General features: G+C 42.9%; 1 pseudogene; it reads left to right on the plus strand.

Moving 5' to 3' along the window:
* The first annotated feature begins 391 nt into the window (after positions 1 to 391).
* Positions 392 to 7,315, plus strand: LOC115106910 (arg8-vasotocin receptor-like; annotated as a pseudogene).
* The last annotated feature ends 328 nt before the right edge of the window (positions 7,316 to 7,643 follow it).

Here is a 7,643-nt window from a genome sequence, read left to right on the forward strand (position 1 = left end):
ACTACAATGTTGGTAAACAAAATAAATGTAAACAAACACTGTATAGCCTAAATATATGGTTAAAACTACAGTGCCTTTGGAAAGTATTCAGACCTCTTGAATTATTCCACATTTTGGTGAAAGAGAGTGATCTGAATCTATTGTGCATAAAACATGAAAAAGTGATATGTCAGAATGTAATATAATAGAAAACCTTTTATTGCCCACACCAGGGACGTCACTAGAGATTCGTGTATAGAGGAGCTACGCCTCTTTTAGGGGGGTCTGGCATACTCCCTGTCCTTTTATTGTTAGCTTGCAGTCTCAAGCCACAGAAGTAGCTAACATTTAAGTTAATGTAGGCCTAACGGTGCATGGACACTACCGTAGATAGAGGTAAATTGCCGCGTGTCGCTCAGGTCGCACATTGTGACTCGCTTGTGGGCGTGCTGGCAGCATGTTCGATTGTGCGTCAAGAATTCAGCATAGCAAGTTTGTATGAACGTCTGGTTATTAAATGGGTACATAGTTCAATAGTAATATCCTCTAAAACGCTCTAGTGACAAACAAACTTTGCTGCCCTGTTTCAAATGATCTACATGGCTGGGAGAACCTATTCAAGTAAAGTAAATACATTTAAAAAATGTAAGAAAAACCGACGTATTATTAGCTAACTAGCTACATTGCAGGCTAACTCAAATGAGCTGCTAAATGAACTAGCTAGTTGGCTAGCTTGCCAACTTCACATAATGTATAGATAGCTAGCTAAGTTAATTAAATATCACCAGCTACCTAACCTCATATTAGCTCTGTATCTTGATTTATTTATCACTGTAAAAAAACTAACTCCAAATGCATTTGTAGGTAAGTTAGCTAGCTAACAGCCATGGAGGAGCGGGAAAGGATAGCAGCCGAACTGTCAAAAGTGAGAGTAGGCTATTCTGGATAGGGCAGGTACTTTTGTGTAGTTCCTGTCCTTTGAAGTGAGGACGGTGATAATAGTAACATAACATTCAGTACGGTATAATTGGACTATAATGAAGTCTGTTTCTTGTGAGGTGTTCTGTCCTCAGATAAAGAGAGCTATGAAAGCCAGTCTACATATGAAGAGCAGTGGTTCTCAGTCCTGGGGTCTCAAAAGGGAGGCACATTTTTGTTTTGCCTTAGCACTGCACAGCTGATTCAGTTGATCAACTCATCAAGCTTCGAGTTGTATTTCTGTATTCATTCTTTGATATGATCCTGTTATTGTCACATGCTATATATGCACGTGTGTGCCCATTCATCTTAATATCCAATGTTTTCATGAGTTGTTATAAGGGATATTATACTTTAGTAATCCATAATGACCCAGTGATGTAAAAGTCTAATAATGACATTGTCTTCCATATTACTACAGATACCTTGTAACTGGAGATTCCTTCAAAACGATTGCCTACAGTTAATATATAGGGCACTTCAAGGTTGGGTGACCAGGGCCTCCTGGGGGAATTCAGGTGTGTGAAGGCTACCTGTGTCCTGCATAACTTGATGAGGATGGACACGAGGACCAGGAGGGGATAAGCAGCTTGCCGCCGTGTGCCAGAGTAGAAGTCTGCTGCTCTGTGAGATGTTTCAAGGATGGGGTCTAACAACTCAGCAAGAGAGGAAATCTATGTGCGGGAGATCTTCACCTCCTACTTCTTTGAAGATGGTGCTGTTCCCTGGTAACACCATTGACTACACTATGCACAACCAAAGGCTCTTTTAATAGCCATTGACATTGCAATAAGAGTATTCTTCCATTTACTTAACGATGTCAACAGCAGTTATTCAATTCCCAGTTTCTCTCCCCTTGATTTCAACTTCTCAGATGAGGGTGCTGTTTAGCCACGGGTGTGATGTCTGTACAGAAACATTTTAAATCACCCATATTGATTTTTTTTTAAACAATTAGATACGCTATAACCCACACACTCATGTATCAATATGATTGTTGGATTGTGTTGTGCAGTAAGCAGGCTTAGGTGTATAACTGGCTCCTTCCACCTTCAAAAAATAGGCAAGAGGGCCAACCATGGAGAATAGTAAGATAATTCATTATTTCTATAACTACTCTATATTGTTTGTCCTCGTGTGTCCGTTCATGTTTTTCTGCATAAAGTACTCTGCAGCCCCTTAGTGTGGTGTGGACACCAGGAGAGGCCGCACAGAGCTTCCTTTTGAACACAGTCACTTTAACTACCTTATTTTTCAATAACAGTCTCGTTCAATTCATCCCTCTCTCTTCTCCCTAAATCCTCTAGGTTATATCAGCTGTGTCAGTGAACCCCTCCCACATCCGAACTGGCTACATAGAGGGCACAACATGATCAGAGGTTAGAGGTCACTTGGTCAGGTCAACGTATTATTAAAGAGATGCTTTACATTGAAATAGAAATGAAGTAGTCCCAGAGTTAATGATCCAAGGTCCGTTTTGCATTTCACTTCCTGATTGATGACTAACAACGTTAGAATAAAAATAAGGCTTAAACATGCTCTCTCTCCATCTGTCTTGTCTGCAGATATGTTTTGATGTGAGAGGGGATGCCAACCCCCAGTCCTATCATCGCCACCTCACCTGCTTTTAAGATAACCTTTGGGCTGTCGAGTGATACTTATGTGATTGTGATGACCTGAGAATATTTAGGTAGCACTGTGATTCATTAATCATATGCTGCCTTCCCTGCTCCTATGTTTGACCTCTTTCCCTTTTACACCTCTCCCGCCGCCTCTTTCTTCATAATGCACAACAGATGTGCATTGAAGTACAGATTGAACTTGAATTTATAACATTACCATTATAATATTTATAATGCATGTATTTATAACACTTGGATAATGAGATTTTCGATAAAGCATTTTACATTCTCTACTGGTTGAAATTAAGTCTAATTTGATTAAATACTACACCTATCCTGTGTTTATCAGATCAATGCAGGTGAAGGGCATTCGGTATTGAGATGAACCGGTTTTAGACTATTTACATGATGCATTGGAAGTGTAGTGTACTGTTTTTCTGTATATATGAATTACAAACCAGCCTTTAACTATTTAAATCATGTTTCTAGTCTATTAGCTTCAATGTGTAACCATTGATGTCCCAGGACCAAGATTAGCAAACCCTGTTGAAGTGTATAATTGTAATACATACATGCAGAGTCTTTCAAAAACTGGAATTTGATACTCCTGTTATTGGATATGACTGAAAAATAATCTCAAAAGACATTCATACCTGAACTGCACATTTATATGCCACGGTAGAGTACATTATCAGTGAATATATTAAAATGTACAGACTACAATGTGGGGATCTCAATTATGGTAATAACTACATGTATATACAACTTGCATCCTTGACAAAGTTTTATTATATTCTACTCAATCCATAGGCTTCATTAATGTCATTCAGACTGTTTTGAAGTTGATACAACTGGCTACGATAGCTGAGGTTCATAGCTAGGTTCTGAACTAATATGTATACCAAACGTCTGGGTCTATACACAGATCGGCTAGATAGCTAGCTACACATCCATAGGCATACAGGTATTTGTTCCATCACTGCACACTAAGCAAGAACATAGCTACGTTGTTAAATCTATCTGCACTGCATGCTTACAAAATTGTATACATCCACTGTTTCACAAGACGACAGATAAAGACCCCTAGCGACGTCCCTGGTCAACACAATGTGGAAAAGTCCCTCTGGCATCACAGTAATATGATAAACATCACAGAAAAACGTTACATGACATCAGAACATCTTCATCATCTCAAATACAAAAATGGGTCACCTTACATGTTTAAAAAAGATTGTTGTTACCTTTTCAAAAATGATTCTTAGAGGTATGATAAGTAAATGGATATGGAATACTGACCAGTAGCGCACATTGTGAATATTTACCCACTGATTGCACCATTCGTTATTGGGCTTTGTAGTACAGAATCTGGAGACATTTACAATGTAAGGCATCGGTGTGTTCCCTATTTACTTGCAAGTGGTAACGCCTCTTTCAGAGAAATTCCACCCATGCAAACAATAATGTTTGCCATACATGTTGTTTCTCTCTGCTGTTGTTTTTGTGTCCTAGGCTCTTTAGAGGCTGTTGGCGACGAGGAGGGTATTGGCGGTCTCTGGGGTATACAATTATTTAAAAAGGGTTGGTGGCGACTGCGCACAGATACAGTTTCACACCATGAAGTGCTCCACATCTTTGCCAAGCCAACACAAATGTTGGTCTGTGCGCAAAGAGCGAGTTTATGTAGACGATAGACTAAGACTTGCTCAAATTTAAAGCTAGGTGGCAGCAGGTGATCGTGCGCGCGGATTGGTTCAGGAAACTCATGCACTTCTCCGGAGACGCATTCTTCCCTTCAGAGAGCTCACTCACCCTCATGGAAGAAAATGTGAACATAGCCTTCGACCCCACCCGCAAGCCGGGGACGATGGAGGACCCTGGGAACTACACCGGCACTTTTGGGAACTCCAGCGACCCGTTTGGCCGGAACGAGGAGGTCGCCAAGATCGAGATCACGGTGCTTAGCGTGACATTCTTCGTGGCTGTGGTGGGGAACCTGAGCGTGCTGCTGGCCATGTACATGAGCCGACGGAAGCCCTTGCGCATGCACCTGTTCATGAAACACCTGAGCCTCGCGGACTTGGCTGTGGCCTTTTTCCAGGTGCTGCCGCAGCTCTGTTGGGAGGTCACCTTCCGCTTCTACGGGCCTGACCTTCTGTGTCGTATCGTCAAGCACCTGCAGGTGCTAGGGATGTTCGCGTCCACCTACATGATGGTGATGATGACGCTGGACCGCTACATCGCAATCTGTCACCCGATGCAGAACATTCACCAGTCCACGCAGCGCGCCTATATGATGATCGGGGCCACCTGGGTGTGTAGTCTTGCCCTGAGCATGCCCCAGTATTTCATCTTCTCACTGAGCGAGGTCCGCCCGGGCTCGGCCGTGTATGACTGCTGGGGACACTTCATCCAGCCGTGGGGTGTGCGCGCCTACATCACCTGGATCACCGTGGGCATCTTCCTCGTGCCCATGGCCGTGCTCATGCTCTGCTACGGCTTCATCTGCCGATCCATCTGGCTGAACATAAAGTACAAGACCCAGAAGAGCACGATTGCGATGGCACTTGTGACCAAGAATAGGCTGATCGGAAAGAGTTCAGTCAGCAGCATCACCACAATCTCGCGCGCCAAGCTGCGCACAGTGAAGATGACTTTCGTGATCGTGCTGGCGTACGTGGTGTGCTGGGCTCCGTTTTTCACCGTACAGATGTGGTCGGTGTGGGATGAGAGCTTCTCGTGGGATGGTACGTGTTGTATTGCGACTTTGAGCCTTGAGTTAGTGGCAGCGCGCGCTGGTGCCATGTCTCCGTTCATTGTGTTTTTAAACATTCTATTATTGCTTAGGCCTACTTACTCAATAATATGTTGGTGACAGTGCACAGCACCAGCACATATTTCATGCATTACCCAAGGGGCTTCCCTAAAATCTGCTTCACTGCTCTCCAAATTTAGATAGCTTTTACGCAACAGTTTACCACGAATATAGTGAGACAAAAACTCTATGACTCCTTCTCAGATACATAGACCTAACTGAAACAAATAGACTATACAGACAGTCAATACGTATTACTTGAGCTATAGACTGTGCAAACTGGAGTCCTGGGGTACATTATTGTGACCGCAATGGAATAACCGCGCACAAAAATATCTTACTGGAAGTAATTTGATGTTCAGTTCTGTGCATTAACTCATAATCCATTGCCTTGATGAGGTTTGAATGTAGCTGATGTTATTCCATCTGCCGTGGCTTGAATTATCGGACAGTGCGGAATAGAAAGACAGCAGAATCACCTAAAGGGCATACGTAAGTGTTAAACACGTGCCATATAAAACAACCGTTGTGCAGGTGTGACAGACAGTTGTGAAAACGACCATCGGTCTTAGTTAGTGCATTCATCTTAGAGGCAATCATCAGTTGTACATCCATTTTTAGACTTATAAGTGAAGAATACGTACCCACTTGATTATTGAAGAATATAACTTATAAATGCCCTATGAGCTTCATTAAACTGTGTGCCACATTAGAACCGAAAACATATGCTTGTTTTACGCCAATGTTAGTAAACAAAGTAAATGTGAACAAACACTGTATAACCTAAAAATATGGTTAAAACTACAGTGCTTTTGGAAACTATTCAGATCCCTTGACTTATTCCAGGAGAGATGGATGCACTGACTATAATCTCTCCTGGAGATCTCCAAACATTAATTAAATATTTTGCTGGAGAGTCAGTGACCCTTCAGACCTAGTGGCTTGCTGAGACTCCCTCGAGAGTACGCATAAATAGTGTGTGTCACTGCTAGTAGATAAACAGAACAAGCTTGAATGTTTTCTCCTTCACTGACTGGCCGACACCCCCTCTTCCCCGTTTCTCTCTCTCCAGACTCCGAGAACACCGCAGTCATCATCTCAGCTCTGCTGGCCAGTCTGAATAGCTGCTGTAACCCGTGGATCTACATGATCTTCAGCGGCCACCTCCTCTCTGACATGGTCCACTGTCTGCCGTGCTGCCGGAGGCTGTTCCACAGGTTCGGCCATCAGTACTCGAACAGCAGCATCCGCCACACCACACTCCTGACCCGGGTACCACTCCCGGGCCCTACCCCGGCGGAGCTCAGAGAAAAGCTCTTGCAAAGATTGCATTCACCACTCCCACAGGAACTGTCAATCAATCCCGGTGGAGTCTTGACCGCGTGCTCGCACTAAACACTGTCCATATGGTTCAGTTTATGTGCCACAGCAACGACAGCTGTCGTAGGTTTAGGGGGAGGCTTAATGGAAACAATGTGAACAGAGTCAGTGCATCCATCTGTCCTGGAGATTGTGTTTCTGCTCCGAGAGGTATTCAACGCACATCAATCCGTCAGTGGAAATGTGGCAGGCTATAACTAGGATATCCTGTCTCTTTTTGCTAAATGTGAACTGACACAGTCAGGAGGCATCTAAAACACTCTAATATGTATGCTCTTACAGGCTCTTATGGGCCCAGACTCATGCAGCGATCAGAATCGTTGCCATTAACCAGTCATTCCAAATGAACCGAGAGGTCAGGTCTGTCAGTATGTGTTGTTCAGTAACTCATCATATGCCTAATATATGGTAATTGCAATGTTTAAATGACAGGTTGACTGTGACTTGATGATTGTGTGGTTATGTTTAGGTTTACAGTACATTGTCCCATTAAAAATGTTTATAATTTTTTTTTTAAAGGTTGAATAAAAACAATAACACACCACTCTTCTTTCTCCCTTCATCACTCTCCCCCAACGAACCGCTCTCTACCCCTCTCCCCATCAAGCCCTTCACTCCATCTTTGTGAAGTATGTTGTTGTTTCCTTCATTGACTCTCCATCATCCCTTAGGGTTTCCAGTCTGTGAGAGTTGATAAGCTTGAAATTAGTCCGTTCGGTGTTGAGTATTCTGTGTGGGGAGTGTCGAGGCGGGAGACTGGCACCTGGATTCCATTCCGTTTGAAATACATTCCAGTCTAAATACATTTAGATAAAAGCCATGCATCGACATTTGATGTTATTGTAATCATATGACATATTTGAAATGTACAG

Source organism: Oncorhynchus nerka, linkage group LG23 (genome assembly GCF_034236695.1).
Source record: "Oncorhynchus nerka isolate Pitt River linkage group LG23, Oner_Uvic_2.0, whole genome shotgun sequence".
NCBI classification, from domain to species: Eukaryota; Metazoa; Chordata; class Actinopteri; order Salmoniformes; family Salmonidae; genus Oncorhynchus; species Oncorhynchus nerka.